Below are 18285 nucleotides of genomic sequence, written 5' to 3' on the forward strand. Positions count from 1 at the left end.
CTGAGTCAAATTATTATACTGAGTCATAGCTGTTTCTGTTTGGAAGAAGAGACTTTCTTGCATGGTATACACATTTTAGTGAACTTTAGATTTCTAAGCAATGGCAACTACAAGATGACTTTTCTGTTTTCGTGTACATATATTATAGCTATAATTAGCTATTCCATTAATCCCTTAGACCTTGTAATTAATCCTCCTTCTTTAAACACTAAGGCTTTGCACTATAGAAATAGATAAAACACAAAAAACCTTCAAAAGAGATCATAGTAGACTAAGTAGTAAAATGCACTAAATGAAAGGGGTGATGGAGGTGATAGAGTAGTAGGAGTGTTTAATGTGAGCTCACTATGTCAGTGAGTAAACAATTTCAGTTTTCTAAATGGGCATACTAAAAAATAGTAATAAAATAAATGGGCATACTGTGTTATATACCGCTCCCCACTCCTGACTAATAATACTTTTCAAAAATAGAAGTCCTAATTGTGTTGAGGTTCATGTTATGTGAGAGTGAAAAAGATAAAGGATAAGATAGGGCTTCCCTCTTTCCCCTCCCAGTTCCACTTTTCACTATAAATGGTGCCTGCTTTTATTTCTGTTAGTGGTTTTTATTGATAATGTTATTTTTTATTTATTAGCTCTAGACAGTAGTACCTTCAGGAATGTTAGTCTTGGTCCTCTCCTTACGCTGCCCCCCCCTCCGATCTCCCAATTATTCATTGTTAATTTTATATCTACATTTTGTTTTGTAACTAAAATTCTTTTTTGCTTTACTTACAGATCAGTTCTAAAAACTTTAAACCTTGAAATATGTACAATGTGATTATATAACTTACTGTAGAACAAAGTAGAATGGTCTTAGAACAAAATGTTATTGTATGTACATTAAAACTTTACAATTGAAAATTTTCCAAATGTCAAATTCTGGTGGATTCACCTTAAGTTTTTTTCAATTTCCTTCTTTTCTTCTGAGACCTGTTCAGTTCATTTGTTTCTTCAGTTCCATGTTTTTTCCCCCTTGGATTTCTTTTTCATGTGGTTTAGAGCTGTGGTCTTCAAAATGAGGCATCCATCCACATTAAAGAGGGTACACAGAATAATTTTGGGGGGTGTTGGAATATACTTGAAGTTATGTGTTTTATCTGATGATTATTTTTTTTAAAGGTTTTATTTATTTATTTGACAGAGATCACAAGCAGGCAGAGAGGCAGGCAGAGAGAGAGAGGAGGAAGCAGGCTCCCTGCTGAGCAGAGAGCCCGATGTGGGGCTGGATCCCAAGACCCTGGGATCATGACCTGAGCTGAAGGCAGAGGCTTTAACCCACTGAGGCACCCAGGCGCCCCTATCTGATTATTTTTTAATTTTTATTTTAATGCGCTTTATAATACACAAACATACTAGTATAATGGTATGTTAATTTATAAATATAAAATATTGAAAAATATTTATAAATATTGAGAGCATATGTTCAGATGGTTTTTACTCATAAAGGTGTGTCATAAACAAAAACATTCGGATTTCTTTGGGTTCAGAATACCTCATTGAGTAATTATCAATATAGACTGGCACACTTTTCAAGTATTTGCTGCCTGAAAATATCCTGTATTTGGCTTGCATTCATGAATACATTTAAGTATGGAATTCTAAGTTTACATTTTTTCTCCTTATAAATCTTAAAAACATTAGTTCTGTGTCTTAACAGCATTTAGATTTCAATGTGACTTGTTTCTTTGTGGATAACATGGTGAAACGGAACACTTTTACTAAGATGTGTCTGTGTATAGATATAGTTTTCACTAAGCATTTTGGTACTTGGTGAGCCCTGTCTATGAACTTGTGTCTTCCTTCAGATCATGGTAATAGCTTTGCTTTTTTTTTCTTTTTATATGTCCCTATTTTTTCCTGTTTTTATCCCCTTCAGGAAGCATCTATTAGCCATGTTGTATCTCTTCAACCTGACCTTCAGGTCCCTAATTTTTCTTATTTCCAATATTCTTTGTGTTTTAGTCTGTCTCGTCAAAAATAGTCTTCAACTTTTATTTTGCACTCATGTATCCGTTATGGCCATTTACAAGAATTATAAGAATTTTTTCTGACCACTTTTTCAAAGCAGCTTATTCTTGTTTTATTCAGGTGTACTTTATGAGAAATTTCTTTGAGTGTGCCATTCTGCCCCCCTATGGTCTCCATTTCTATCAGTTGTTTTTTTTGTTTTCAGTTTTGGATCTTTTCCCAAATGTCTGTTGTCCTTGGTTTTCCATTAATATTTTGGGATGAAGAGCTAGGTTATTAAATAATGGTGTCTGGTTGGCATGGTTTTCCCTGAGGTTGCATAGGTCTCTTCCCCATCAGCCTTCTTCCCTGAATGGGAAGGCTGTGAACGAATTCAGTGTCAGTGGACATAGTGTTTCAACATTACCTGCTTCTCTGTAGATTGTGTGGGTAGGTTGGGGACTACCCCCTTCCCTGTTCCCATACATTTCAAAATAAAGAGGACTTTATTTCATGTAGTAGAGTATTTAATTTCTGTTAGGAATTATCTCTTGTCCCATTCCTAATGTCTTTTATTATATTCAGAGTTTGTCCAGTCTGTGTCCTGTTTGTCTCTTAAGCACTGATAACTCTTACAAGGAATGTATCCAGACAGGTGGCCAACTTCCCTTAGGGAGCAGTTCTTGGGCTTTGGCATGATGGTAAAACCCACAACAGCGAGCCCTGGGAAAGGGGAGGTCCCAGCTGTCTCAGCTAGCCCAAATACTGTTTCTAAAATAATTAACCTTATTATTGCCACTTGGCCTTTTCCTGCTTTTTGTATTTGGTGAAAGGTTGGTTCTTCTTTGAAAGAACTGTGGATACTTCTACTATCTTGGATTGTGATTTTTCTCCTTTAATTTTTCCATAATTTTCCCATATGATTGATGTCTTTGCTAACTTACTCCCATTTATGTGCCTTGAATTTTTCAGAATTTCTGATCCACCATTATCACCCTTATTTTCCAATCCTACTAATGTCTTTATTCTTTTGTGAAAAACTTGTCATCTCATTGATAATGTTGGAAAGTAAGAGACAGATAAATGTGCTCAGTCCTCTGCCTATAGCTATGTTCTGTTTTTGAAGTTCCATCCTAAGTGCAGTATTTGATCTAGGTATTTAGAAATTAGAAAATTGATAGAAGGCTCTATATCTTTCACATGAGTTTGGAAGAGGGTATGAATCTCCTTTGTTCTGTTTGGGTTTTTTTTTTTTTAAGTATTTTTATTTATTTTTGCAAGAGAAAGAGAGAATGAGCAGAGGAGGGGGGTAGACAGATAGAGAAGCAGGCTCTCTGATGAGCAGGGAGCCTGATGTGGAACTCTATTCCAAGACCCTGGGAACATGACCTGAGCCAAAGGCAGATGCTTAACCCACTGAGCCAGCCAGGTGCCCCATGTTCTGGGTTTTTTAAATCAGGCTTAAAATTACTTGAAAAAGCATAACTTACCAAAACTGACACACAATATGAAAGGGAAAATCATAAGCAGTCCTATTTTGATTAAAATTGAATTCATTATTACAAACACCCCCACAGTGAAAACTTACACAGATGGCTTCACTGCATAAGCTGTTCTGCAGAATAGGAGACAGAAACAAACTTCACAGTATGTTTGATGAAACCAGTGTTAACTTTTATAGCAAAACCAGTCAAGCACGGTCATAAGGAAGGAAGGTAAGGAAAATCTCTCATGAGCACATATGTAAGAACCTTGAATAAACTAACAGCAAATCAAACCTAGCACTGCATAAAAAGTATTACAATTTCATAGGGGGCGCCTGGGTGACTCAGTGGGTTAAAGCCTCTGCCTTCAGCTCTGGTCATCATCCCAGGGTCCTGGGATCGAGCCCCGCATTGGGCTCTCTGCTCCGCAGGGACCCTGCTTCCTCTTCTCTCTCTGCCTGCTTCTCTGCCTATTTGTGATCTCTGTCTGTCAAATAAATAAATAAAATCTTTAAAAAAAAAAAGTATTATAATTTCATGACCAATGGGATTTTATTTGAGGAATGCAAGGGCGATTAATATTAGAATCTATTAATGTAATAGATTCTGTTAACGAAGAAAAATAGATCACCTTGATACATCCAGAAAAAGCGTTTGATGGAATTAAGTGCCCTTTCAGAACAAAAAAATCTTTACAACTAGGAATAAAAAAAAAAAAAAACTTCCTTAATTTTACAAGTGTCTTAAAATACACACCAGCACCCCTACAGGGAGTTTCCACTGAGATGAGATAAGGGACCATTATCACTGTTTTCATTCAATACTGTACTGGAATTCTAGCCTTAAGGCAAGAAAAATAAAAGGCATAAGAATTGAAAAAGAAAAGAAAATAATCAGCACTCATAGATAACATGATTGTATACAAAATAATGAAATTAACAAGCAGTTTTGTTCATGATGTTGCACATAAGGTCAACATACAAAAATCCATTTTATTCCTATAAGTTAGCAACAAATAACCAGAAAATAAAAATGTTAAAAAGATGCCATTTATATATAGCACAGTTTAAAAACCAACTTCTAGAAATAAATCTAGTTAAGGATGCCCACAGATCTCTACACAGAAAACTACAAAATGCTGTAAGAGAGCAAAGTTAAGGGTCATACTCTGAATGATTTCAATGACCTGAAATTTGTTTGCAAGGCTTTCTTTATCATGCAAGAATATGATTAGTTTTGGTAAATGTTTTCTGTGTAGTTGAGATGACTTTATTCTTTTGCTGTTGGGTGTTGTGTTCTGTCTTTGTATATGTATGTATATATGTCATTAAGGTTGCTTTTCACTTGAGGAAATTAGTCTCCTGCTATAATTTTTAGAAGCAGTCCTATTGTATGCAGACATATTTAGAATTATGTTCTTGTGTGGCTCAATGAGTTGAGCGTTCAACTCTTAGTTTCCAGTTTAGGTTTTGATTTCAGGGTGTTAAGATTGACCTGGATAGGTTCTGTGCTTAGGGCAGAGTCTGCTTGGAATTCTTTCTCTCTTTCTCACTTCCTCTTTACCTCTTCCCCATGCACGTGCATGTTCTCTCTCTCTCTCTCTCTCAAATAAATCTTAAAAAAAAAAAAAATATGTTCTTGTGATTGACCTTTTTTCTCTTTTTTTACTTTTCTTTTTATCTTTCCTTATGTTTCTTGCTTTAAAGTCTGTTCTGTCTGATCCTAGTGTAGCTATACCTGCTTTGTTTTGCATAGGATTTGTAAAAAAGTATACATTTCCCATCCTTTTAATTAAAAACTTTCTTACCCTTATATTTGTGTCTTCTGCAAACAACAAATAGTGGCAATTTATTCTTTCCTCACATAGCTTCCTATCATGTTGACACCATATTAAGTTCCATGTTAAATAGCGATTAAATGTAAATGCTTTGTTATTATTGAATAAAACAACAACATTAAATTAAAAAAAAGAAAGAAATTACCGTTTGTATAACATACGGTTAACTAACTGTAGACTTGAATCAGATTTTTGCCAGTATTCCCACTACTGCCTTTTTACCATTCCAGGATCTGACATTGAACTTAGTAGTTATGTCTTTGGGTATATTTAATCCAGTCTGATAATTGGCATAGGTAACATATTTATATATAAATGTAGTTATTTATATCATCTACCATCTTGCTATTTCAGTTTTATATTTTTCCTCTTTTGTTGTTTATCACATATTTTTTAAAGATTTACTTATTTTGGGGGAGAGAGAGAATGAGCATATGTGCATAGGAGTTGAAGGGGCAGAAGAAGAGGGAGAGAGAATCTCAAGACTCCATGCTGAGCACAGAACCTGACCGGGTTGGGCAGGACTTGACTCTGGGCTTGATCTCACAACTCTGAGATCACAACCTGATTCGAAACCAAGTCTGAGACCTAACCCACTGCACCACCCAGGCCCCCTTGTTTATCATATTTTTAGTTAAGCTATCTCACTTCTCTTTTAGTGGTTACCCTAATGATTATAGTATGCTTCATTGACTTATTACAGCTAATACCAATATTTAAACTTACCATTTCTCCAAGAATGCTAGAACCTTAGAACACTTTTTATTCCATTTATCCTGATGTCTTTTACATTATTATCATCTTGCATTTTATTTGTACATATATTTAAGTCCTAAAATACATTAGAGTTATTGTTTTTTTTTTTTTAACCAGTTTTGGAAAATTCTGAGTTATCTTTTCAAATATTGTAGATCCAGTCACACATATGTTAGACTTTCACTGTCTCACGTTTGTCCCAGCTCTTTTTGTATTTTCCATAATTTTGTGTGTGTTTCAGTGCAACTATCTTTTATTGCTTTTTAAAGAGGTTTTCTAGTCTTATTTTGCTGTTTAATCTGCTGTTAAACTTACATATTAAATTGTTAATTTCAGTTATTTTCCAGTTCTAGGATTTCCACTTGACTGTTTCTTAAGGAATTAGATAGAAACTATTTTCATCTACTTTCTCGATTGTTCAGCCTACCTTTCCAGGCCTTCCAAATGAGAAACTGAGGTTCTTAGTCATATTGCTTTCTCTGGCAGATCCTTATGTCCTCAGCAATATGAAATATCTGAAATTTGTTATATTTTTTGGAGGCTTTTTTCTTGGCTTCCTGCATGCAAGGTCAGCATTTGGAAGGAATCTTAAAGGTCACTTTTCATCAGGGTCTTAACCCTTCAGGTATCCTATTTTTATCTCCTACTGCAGAAGAGGGGAATAAAATCTTTATTGCTGTGGCTTGGCAGCAGCCCCTGGGCTGGACAAAGCCTGGATTCTCACTCAGTGTTTTAGCTAGACTGAGCAGCAGATGCTCTTAGAGAAAAATGTAGCTAGAATCTGTCAGCTTAGATTTAGATTATTCCCTCTTCTCTGGAATTTTGGGATCCCCTGTCCTGATTGCTTGAGCAGCTCTAGATAGATGCCTATAAACAGATTTTATTTTTTATGTCAAGTTTTCTACTTAATAGCAGAATTTAAGTTGCCTTTTTATATACATTAATTACTTGTTTTGGTTACTATTCACCCTTACCACCACTGCCCTTAATCACCACTTATCCTCAAATGTCACTTGTGAGGTTTTCATTATTATATGTGTATTCTGGTATTCAGTTTGTGCAAAGTGTAAGCATGCACATACCCACCCACATTTTACAAATGAAGGAATCTAAAGAAATTTTAAAATTCCTTTAATAGAGAAAGGAAAGGCCCAGTGAGTGTAAGATTAAAGAATCCATGACAAAACAGTGATCCAAGCTGGTCTCAGCATAGAACACTTGCTATTAAAATCTGTGCTGTAGTTTGTTGTCTTCCTGTCATTTATTCGCTTCTTCCAAAATCCAGCTCAGGGACTATCTTCAGAATATCCTTCTTGTCCTGAAAGTGTTCATTATTACTGTGTACATTCCTCTGTCACATTATCATATCAGAAGTATGCTACCACGTATCTGTTTCTCCTACAGTATTACAGTCTTTTCCAGAGTAGAGACTATATGTTATTTCTTTGCAGTTAAAGGTCCATTAGAGTGCATGATATATATCTAAGCATGTAATAAATACTTATTGTTCTCTCATGAACTCATTGTATGCTTAATTTAAGAGATTTAAGAAATTTATGATACATGTATTATTATTTTATCATTTTTACAAACATTTATTAGTCTAGTTATTCTTCCTGGTAAGTCTTAGCAAAACTATTTGAACATGATATATTAAGTTACATATTAACTAATCTCCTTTATTTTGTAATCATAGTCATCATGTATATAAAATTGCTTGGGCAATTTCAGACTATTTTCAGTTATAACTTCATGATGCAGTTCAGAAAACTTTAAGCATAAATATGGTAGTATTTCACAGTTGAAGAATGATTTATAATTTTTAGTTGAAGAATTAATAAAAATGCTTCCTAAATGTGCATATATTGTTGTTTTCAGTAAATTTGAGAAGTTTTCAGTCATTATTTCTTCAAATACTTTTTCTCCTTTTTGTCTCATATCTCCTTTTTTTTAAATTTTTAAAACCTTTTATTTATTTATTTGATAGAGAGAGACAGTGAGAGAGGGAACACAAGTAAGGAGAGTGGGAGAGGGAGAAGCAGGCTCTCTGCCGAGCAGGGAGCCCAATGTGGAGCTCCATCCCAGGACCCTGGGATCATGACCTGAGCCGAAGGCAGACGCCTAATGACTGAGCCACCCAGGTGCCCCTCATATCTCCTTTTTATGTCAATGTGCTTAATAATATCCTAGATTTCTCTGTCTCTATTCCTCTTTATTTCTTCATTCTTTTATCTCTAGATTGTATAATCTCTATTGATTTCTCAGTAAGTGTAATAATTTTTCTCCAAGTTTGTATCTGCTCTATATGAACATAGCCCTTTATGTGAAATTTTAATTTTAGTTATAGTACTTTTCAACTCCAAAATTTCCTTTTTGTGTGTATAACACACACACACACACACACACACTGTTAACCTTCAGATGTTTCTGCTGAAGGGGCACAACCATGAGTTTTCCTACAGTTACTCTGGGATGACAGTAGTTTGGGCAGGGCTCTTATAGACTATCTCATCCTGACTGCATGTAATTGTTAAGGTCTCCTAATATAGTGCTAATTACACTCTTGTTTTCAACAGTGCCTCTGGCTTTAATTGCTCTGCAGATTAAACTAATCAAATTTGAGTTCCTTTGGAGGGATAGTTTCTTAAATCAGTGCTTGAAGTTTGTTCTAACTCCAGGCAGGTTACTTCTATTATCTCCCTTTTTTGTTCAGTCTGGCAAACCAGCCAACCAACCAACCTATGGTTTAGTCTTTATGTCCAGTGATTTCTCCAGTCTCCTCTCAGTTGCCTTTCCACCAGGGCCTCCACTGTTTTTCAGAGCACATTTGCCCATTCGCTTGCAAATGAAATATTTCTCAGAGAAGAGATTTGGAGCTATATGTTTTATGGCTCCCTTCATCTCACAAGTAGTGAGATGAAGCGAGTGTTCACAGGAAGTGAGTGAGTTCACAGGGGAAGTTCACAGGAAGTTCACAGGAAGTGAGGCATCTCCAGATCAGGTCTCAAGTATACAGTGGGGACAGTGATGCATTTCTCTCCCAGTTATATCTCTGCTGTAGGATCTGAGCTGTTTGTGTAATGAAGGGAATAGTATACACATACCTTCTTGGGTTGGCTCTCCTGGTGTGGAATTCTCACCTTAGAAGCTGGAATAATAGCAGTCAGTGCCCCAGCAGCGTTATGGGAAAGTTAAAGCCTACATCCCATCAGTGTAGGTTGTATGGAAAAAGAGAGCCTTCCCTCCCCCCACATACTTGGTGGCATTCAGCAATAGGTACCTGGAGCCAGGATGACGAGTGTTGATATCCTGACCTTCCCAATAAGATAGACTCCTGAGCCCACGGGGGAAAGAGGGAGCCCTGTTCTCTTGGCTGTACCAGTCTGGAGTGGAGTTGACACTTTCTGAGCTAGGGCAAAGGGGCCAGGCGAGTCTTGGTACAAACATCATAGATTCTTACTTGTCTTAAAATCCCTAGTAGATTTTCTTGAGTAAATCTTTCTTCATTTGCCCTCTGTCCCCAGGACCATTTCCAGGGACTACAACAAATGGTTGTAGTTTTGTAATTTTCACTGGAGAGCATATCTGTGGAGTTCTTTAAGCTGTCATGCTTCAAAGTTTTTTGTTTTTGTTTTGGGGTCTGCTTGTTTGTTTGTTTGTTTTTGATTAATAATTCAGTGTCTTCACTGATTATAGGTCTGTTCCAGTTTTCTGTTTTTGAGTCAGTCTTCATTTGTATTTTTTTTTTTTTTAGGAATGTGTCCATTTCCTCTAGGTTATCTAATCTGTTGGTGTACAAGTAATTAATATTATTCTCTTATGCATTTCATTTCTGTCAGGTTGGTAATAATGTCCTCACTTTTGTTTCTGATTTTAGTCATTTGAGTCCTCTTTTTTCTCTTGGTCAGGTCTAGCTAAAGGTTTGTCAGTTTTGTCGATTTTTTTCAAAGAACCAACTTTTGTTTTACTCCTTTTGTTGTTTTTCTATTCTCTATTTCATTTTTCTTCCCTCTAATTTTTGATATTTCCTCCATTCTGTAAGCTTTCAGCTTAGTGTTTTCTTCTATTTCTATCTTTTCAAGGTGTAAAATTAGATTATTGATTTCAGATTTTTCTTTTTTTTATTATAGGTGTTTAAAGCTATACATTGCCGTCTGAATGCATCCTTCATTGTATCCTATAAATCTTGGTATGTTGTATTCTCATTTTCTTTTGTCTGAAAGAAAATACTCTTTTCTAATGTTTCTTGTGCTATTTCTTTTTTGCCTGTTTGTTAAGAAATGTGTTCTTTAATTGCCAAATATTTGTGAATTTTTCAGTTTTCCTCTTACTGATTTCCAATTTCGTTCCATTGCAATTAGAAAAGATACTTTGTATGATTTTAGTCTTTTAAAATTTATTAGACACTTATTTTATGTCCTAGCGTATGGTATAAATGGAGTCTGTTCATTTGCACTCAAAAAGAATATATATTCTGCTGTTGATAGGTAGATGTCTGTTAGGTTTTTGTTTGTTTGTTTTTGTTTTTGATTTCACTTTTTTTTTTAAATTAACATATAATGTATTATTAGCTCCAGGGGTAGAGGTCTGTGAATTGTCAGGCTTACACACTTCATAGCATGCACCATGGCACATATGGTTCAGTTGTTTTAACCCACTGAGCCACCCAGGCGCCCCGGTTCAGTTGTTTTATAATGCTGTTCAAGTTCTCTGTTTTTGTGTTGATGTTCTTCCTGATGGTTCTATGCATTATTGGAAGCCAGTTATTGATATGTCCAACTATTTTTGCAGAATTGTGTATTTCTCTCATTCTATTGGTTTTTGCTTAATATAGTTTGGAGCCTATTGTTAGGTACATATATGTTTACAGTTGTTTTATCTTAATCCTTTTATCAATATGTAAGTTCTTCTATGTATTGTAACAATTTTGATGTCTGTTTTGTTTATTTATATGAAGTATGTTTTTCCATCTTTTCAATTTCAACTTATTTTTGACTTCCATAAATACATGGAAGCCACTTCTAGCCTTGTAGCCAACACTCTCTGTTAGGACATTACTTGGGCAGGCTATTTAGAACTCTTCCTTCATCTTCACTTTCTACATGGTACCCGAAGGTCAGCCAGAGTTGATAGCTTACGGTGTTCTCTCGTATTTGGCAAGCATGTGTTTGTTCCCAGATGTGCACGTGGCCTTCTAGTTTCCTCAGTTTACACAGGATCTTTTCTTTGTTTGCTTGTTTCTTTCTTCCTTTCTTTCTTTTGACTGATTTTAGAAAGCGGGAGAGAGCATGAGCAGGAGGGACAGAGGGATAAGGAGAAAAATCTCAAACAGATTCCACCCTAAGCATGGAGTCAAATATGGGTCTCAGTGTCACAACCATGAGATCACAATCTGAGGCAAAACCAAGAGTCAGGATGCTTAACAGGCTGGGTCACCCAGGTGCCCCATGTGGGAACTTTTCAAAGCCCTTTGCCCCCCACATATCTTTCTTGGTTTTTTTCTTCCCAGACTTTCCTGTCTGGGTATTGCTTATTAACTCTTAACCCTTGTTCCAGGCAGCTGCAGCTAGCTATACATTTTCCTTTAAATGCTTTGACAAAGGCTGCCACCCAGAATACTGCTTCTACCCTGTGGAAGCTCCAAGGCATGTGAAACAAAGGCAGGCTCTTGAGCAGATCCTTCAGGGAGTTACCTAGAGAAAGCACATAACCACAGTTCTTTTGGAATAAGTCTGGATAGCTCCCTCTGGTATCAGCAACCTGCACCAGAAATGTGGGCTCATGTCTTCATGGCTGCTGCTTAACTGAGGTAGGGGCCATGGTAGGTACTTACGTTAAAACGTACTCCCTGAAATTTTAGCAGCTGCATTCTTCATCAGGCATTTTCCTGATTCTAAGTTTTCATTTGATTTCAGAGTTCCAAAAAGTTTTTCCCAGCTTATTCATTGCTTTTGTGAAGGGATGGGGTTTTGGAGTTCACCACTTTGCTATTTTTGATGACATCTATGTTCATATACTTTATTATGTTATCTGTGAGCTTCTCTCTATATAGTTCAGAGAGTCACAAGTGGGTAATAAGAATGTGAAGAAATTTCATCACTGTGATGACAAATTCAGGATATAGATAACTTCTCATGGGGAGAGGAGATTTGGTGGTGGGAGGGCACACAAGGATAGTGGGAGGAAGATGGTTGACATTTTTTGAATATTTGAAATTCTTTATAATTTATGGAGTTATGTGTATGTCTATGACATATACATTTGAACACTAATTTGGCACTCAGACATTTTGTAAGGTAGAAAATTACATGTGTTTATTTCAATAACAAGAGTCTTGTTTTCCTTTAGTACGTAAAACTAGGAAACACTACTTAAAATTTTTAAAAGCCTATGTAGAATATGGAAGAAACTTTTACTTGTTTGTTAATATGTGTTGATTGATTATCTTGTATTATTCTCTAGATCTTATTTTAGTTTTGTGCTCTCTTCTGCAAGCTCTTCTGTGAGAACAAGATTAGGAAGTCCTGAATGTCCTGGATGTAGTTGATAGTTGATAGTCTACTGTGCTTTTTTTTGGAAGAGAAAAAAAAAAATAGAATGCTGGAAACAGCACTGAAATGGACTTTGGGAGTTCTTTTTCTTTCTTCTAATATTTATCTAACAGTATAAGCTTGGACAGTTTATTTCAGTACCCAGTCTCTCTCTTGGTCCTCATCTGTAAAATGAGAGTTGGACCAGTTAGGTATGGGCTGTTTCAGCTCTGTAATATCAGATGGGGCAGCTGATTCCATGGAAAGAGTATATATAGACTTTGAAACCCGTTAAATTTGTGTTCAACCATATTCTGGTTATCTGTAGTCTAAAGTAAGCTTTCTGACCTGTCTGATGATTTTCTCATGGTTAAGATGGGATTATTACCACACATCTCATAGATTTGTTGAAGAATAAACAAGTATGTAATATCTTGTAAGCACTCAGCAGCATTCTCCATACTCCCATTCCATAACTGTATCATTTGCAAAAATAGTTGGAAAAGAAACAAAAATCTTTGTAGCTTCTTACTTAGTTGGCTTTATATATGAATTATGTTGTGAGTTACACTTGAGGAGGTAATAGCTCTTGTAGAGGCATTAAAGAACTCTATTCTTTATGCTTCTGGTTTTTTAAACTTAAGTATTTTATTAATGTTAAGGTAGTTGGTATCTTATGAAAATTTAAATATTAGAAAGATTAACATTAACATTTTCTTTGAACATCTCTCAATCTCTCCTACTTAGAAAGTAATACATGCACACACACACATTACATGTTTTCTGTGTGTTCATATGGCATGCAAATAACTGTATTTTCTACTTTTAAAAATAATGACTTAAATTTATTTATTAATGTAGAGAAAAATTAGAAAATCTTACCACCCAGATACAGCCTCTATTAATATTTAGGTGTATAACTTATCAATGTTGATATTGCAGTGCCAAAGTGTAACTCAGTGATCTTTGTGCCAGTCTGGTTTTTTTTGTGCATCTATACTTGTATTGACTCTGTATGTTATTTATATAAGTGAAATCCTTTTAGGCGTACTCCTTATGTACATATGTACGTATATAAATATAAAATTATATATCATTAAATATATTACATTAATTAAAATTGTATATACCCATGCACTGCAGATTTGAATACTTTCCCTGTCATTAAGAAAATTTAATACTCTTAATGGTTGCATAATTCTACATGTATATCACAAAAACATACTGTATTTATACTTAATTTTGTTTTTCCACAGTTGTAATAGTTTTCTCAGGATAAATAATGTAGGCTGAATCTGGTAAAGAGTTTCTTTAGATACTAATCGTAAAATTGTTTTACAGAAAAGGCTAACGGGGGGCGCCTGGGTGGCTCAGTCATTGAAGCTGCTGCCTTTGGCTTAGGTCATGATCCTGGGGTCCTGGGATCAAGCCCTGCTTCTCCCTGTCCCTCTGCCCCTCCCCCTGCTTGTGTGCTCTCCTCACGTGTACTCTCTCTCTCATAAATAAAATCTTTAAAAAAGAAAAAAAGACTAAATGTCTGCCTATCTGCAGTTTTGTTGGCTGTGCAGAGATTAATGATTTAAAATAATCTTTGACCATAGTATAGGTAAAAAATTGAATGTTCTTTTTGTATTCATTGATTACAAAGGAGGTTAAATTTTTTCTTTTCACATGACTTGCTTGTATATCTAGCTATTTTTCTGAATGTTTTTTGAAATCATTCTAAGTTGCCAGAAATTATACAGATTATTCTCAGGGCCACCAAATAATGCCATAGGTGTTCTCATACTTAAAATAAAATTTGTAGCTTTTTTATTAGCATTATTTTCCTTCTCTTTTGCCAGGAATTTCACCATAAAAAAAATGAGAAGGGTGATTATTAAAACAGCTTTATAATTTATATTCCCACTAGAAATGTCTGAGTCTTTTGGATTGTTGTTGCCAGTCTGACAGGTTAAAAAGTAAATTCTTAATTTTCTTTTAAGTTGTATTTCTCCAATAATGAGTAAAGTTCTTTTTCTGTGAATTATTTGTATTCTTTTTCTAATTTTCAGGAATTTCTTACATACTGGGGAAATTAACCCCTCGTGATGTAACGCAGTGCAAATATTTTTCCTGTTTTGTGTTTTTGAAATTGTTCATGATGGTTTATTAGCTTGCTTTAGAGCAGCTGGCAAAGTATTAACTAGGATAGGGCCCTTTCACATATTTCTAACAGGTAACTCTGATAATCATTACTCTTTTTAGTACGTTTATTAATTGAATTTAGTTAAGAGAAATATCCAATTCATATTTCTGCTCATATTTCCACTCCCAGCCCAGTAAACAACAGTGGTAGTTTTATCAGTTTGGGCCTAGCCAGGAAGACAGCAGTTTTGCTGCCAGATCAGGTGGATTTGATTTGGGGCCAGAGGATGGGGAACCTGTAGTTCAGTCAACTAAAAGTAGCAGACTCAGTAGAAGGAAGGGGAACAGTCTGCAGTTTTGCTAAGTAACTAGACCAAAAAAAAAAAGTAATAAAAAGCCAGGAGGGACATCAGCAGCCACACAGTATGGTGGCAACAGATACTAGTGTTAATTCCAGGCAAGTTACTAAAAAGAAGACAACAATCCATAGAAAAACAAATCAGAATTCAGAGTTACTACAATATATTAATCATTGTCCAGCTTTCAGCCAAAAATTATGAGACATGCAAAGAAACAGGAAACTATAACACACATTCAGGAAAAAGAGTAGAAGCCAGACTTAAAACTATATATGATACAGTTGTATTTAAATGGAACATCTAGGTAAGGTATAACTACGGAAAGCAGATTAGTGGTTGCCTAAATGTGGGGGTACAAAGGACCTTTGGGGATCATAGGAGAATTATAATACTGTATTGTATTGATGAGTGCACAACTGTATAAATTCACTAAAAATCATTCACCTATAATGAGTGAATTTTGTGATATGTAAATTATACCTTAATAGAGCTGTTAAATATGTAGGGAGAACTAATATCTTTAAAGTGACTGTTAGTGATCTTAACTTACTGTTGTGAGTGCTTGTCTAATTGTTCTGCTTTCAGATAAAAGTAAATAACCATATGTGTTTTATAAAAGCAGTTGAAGGTGACAACTTGGAGGTATTTAAGACCAGTATCTAATTTTTATGCATAAATGAGAAATTCTTGTTAAAGTAACAATGGGCAATGCTCTTAAATTACATATTCACTTTTCTTTTGAGGTATGCTGTTTGCCATCATTCATCGCTATTTTGGCTTTTTTTTTTTTTTTTTTTAAGATTTTATTTGACAGAGAGCACACAAGCAGGGGGAACAGTGGAGGGAGAGGGACTCAGAGCTCTATCCCAGGACCCTGGGATCATGACCTGATCCCAAGGCAGATGCTTAACCCGGCTGAGCCACCCAGGCACCCCTATTTTTGCTTGTTTTGTTAAGGAACATCCACTTTTTTTTTTCTAACCTCTCCTTTAATGCTGTTGTGATTTTTAAGTACTCCTGATAGAATATTCCCAGTGTTATTATTCTGACTTTCTTGCTGGATATTTTGGTGATTCTCACATTTTGCTGTGCTTCAGATAAATCACATGACAGGAACTCTTATATGTGAGGAACTTACACAAATATAAGTACATTTGTGTGAGTGTATTAGTTTAGTTGTCATACTTTAAAGGAGAAATGACACAAACAGTCTACTCTTAAAGGGTTAATTTTAAAGTTGTTTCATTTGAAATATTTTCATCATTGCACATATCACTTTAATGAAGTTGCATCCCCCATCCATCCCAAAATTACTCTTTTGTCTTAGTCTTTCCCATCTGAGTATATGGCACTGCCATCCTCCCGGTTCCACCAGTCCCAAGCTAGAACCTATCTTTGATTTCTCCTCCCTTTAGTTTTATTCCATCACAAATTGTGTTGATTTTTGTGTTTTTAATTTTTTAAAAATTCTTTTTATTTTTAATACTTAATTCAATTGATAGGACCACATTCCTCACCTCCACTGTTATGCTGTATTAGTCTGTTGTCATTGTCTCTTGCCATACAGTTCTTAATACCTCTCCAGTTTGTTTTCTTGCTTTTATTCAGTTTATTTCCTGAAAAGTTGTAATTCTGATCTTACTACTATCTAAATTACATTGTTAATCTGCTAAAAAATCCATCAGTGACATGACTCCCTTCTTTTCCTTAAATTTTCTCAGATTCTTTCTTGCCGTAGGGCATTGACAATGGCTGCTCTTTCTCCTCTTACACACACCTTTTCCTCGACTTGTCTTTGCTGTTTTTCTTACCTTTTAGTTCTCAACTCAAATATCAACTCTCAGAGCATAAGACATAACAGATTTCCCCCATATCTAGTTGAAGAATTTTCAGCTATTGCATAAAAATTACTTTCCTTCTTTCTCTCTTTTATTTTAGTTTCATTTACTGTAGTTTATTGTCTTACTTAGTAATTTATTTAGTTTATTTTTTTCCATGTTTTCTGTTTTTGAATGAATTAGTTTTCAGTGGTTCAGTGAATTATAATTAATTTGTCAGGTTTTTTTCCTTTAAACTAAACCTTAAATTATTTAAGTTAGTGGGTTTTTTCCCCACAAACCTGGCTTTTGATTTGAAGTAGCTATTTCTTGATCTAAGGATCAGATGAATAGCACCCCTTTCTTTATAGATTTCTACTGATTTTGTGCCTTAAGAATAACTTATTTCATAATTTTACTTAATATTTTATTCATTTGACTTATTTTGTCACAGTGCTCTAAGAACTTTTTTTTTTGATGTCTGTAAAGTTTTAAAACAGATTTGTTTTACATGTTCAGAGGTATAAAAATGAAAACTTAACATCATGGTGGAAGTTTTTGTCTTTGTTCTTGCTTTTGATTCATCTGACTTTGGCTGGAAAATAATTTGCATAAATTAATCCCTTTACCAAATAGCTCTGGCGGTGGTTTACATATTTTTACACATCTGGAAATGAATTTCTGCTGCTTTAAACATGTATAAAAACATGATAGAGTGTAGAATCCTTGTGCTACAGCTCTTTTTCCCTTAGAACTCTATAGTAATTATCCTGTTACCCTCAGGCGTTTCACAATGAGGGGAAAAATAGGACCATCTTGATTTTTGTTCCTTTAAAGGAACACATGAATACTTGTAACATTTTCTTTCTCATTTTGAATTTCACAGAAATATATCTCAGTGATAGTTTTGTATTTTTATTATTTCTGGTGCAGATTTTTAATGTGCTTCTTCATTTGTACTTCTAAATTTTTTTTATCTTTTATAGGTCCTTTTGTTTCTGTGCATCTTTCCGATAGCTTTCTTCCATCTATGTTTTCTTGTTTCATACTACGGTTTCATTGTAGACACAGAGCAAATATTTTCTTACGAATTTTGGATGATGTGCCTATGTTTGAATGTAATCTTCAAACACCCCCACCCACACACCTACAAACTACACTTATATCCTCTTGAGTTTCGCTTTTCTTTTATAGACTTTACACATTGCAAAGAATCATCCTTTAGTCACTAATATCCTGGCAAGATTATGCTGAATTAATTATGTGTCTAAATGAATGTAGTAAGACAGCAGCTAACTAGGAGGAAATTTTATGATAAGTACATATTATCCGGTAGGGGACACTCTGATAGGGACAAAATCTTCAACAGAAACCTGTTTATCCGAG

At 35.0% G+C, this 18285-nt stretch overlaps 1 protein-coding gene across 1 annotated transcript in view; it reads left to right on the forward strand.

Moving 5' to 3' along the window:
• SPOPL (speckle type BTB/POZ protein like) overlaps positions 1 to 18285 on the forward strand; it is a 63163-nt gene that overhangs the window by 19261 nt on the left and 25617 nt on the right. The gene's annotated exons all lie outside the window — the stretch shown is intronic.

Source organism: Martes martes (assembly GCF_963455335.1).
Source record: "Martes martes genome assembly, chromosome: 3".
NCBI classification, from domain to species: domain Eukaryota; kingdom Metazoa; phylum Chordata; class Mammalia; order Carnivora; family Mustelidae; genus Martes; species Martes martes.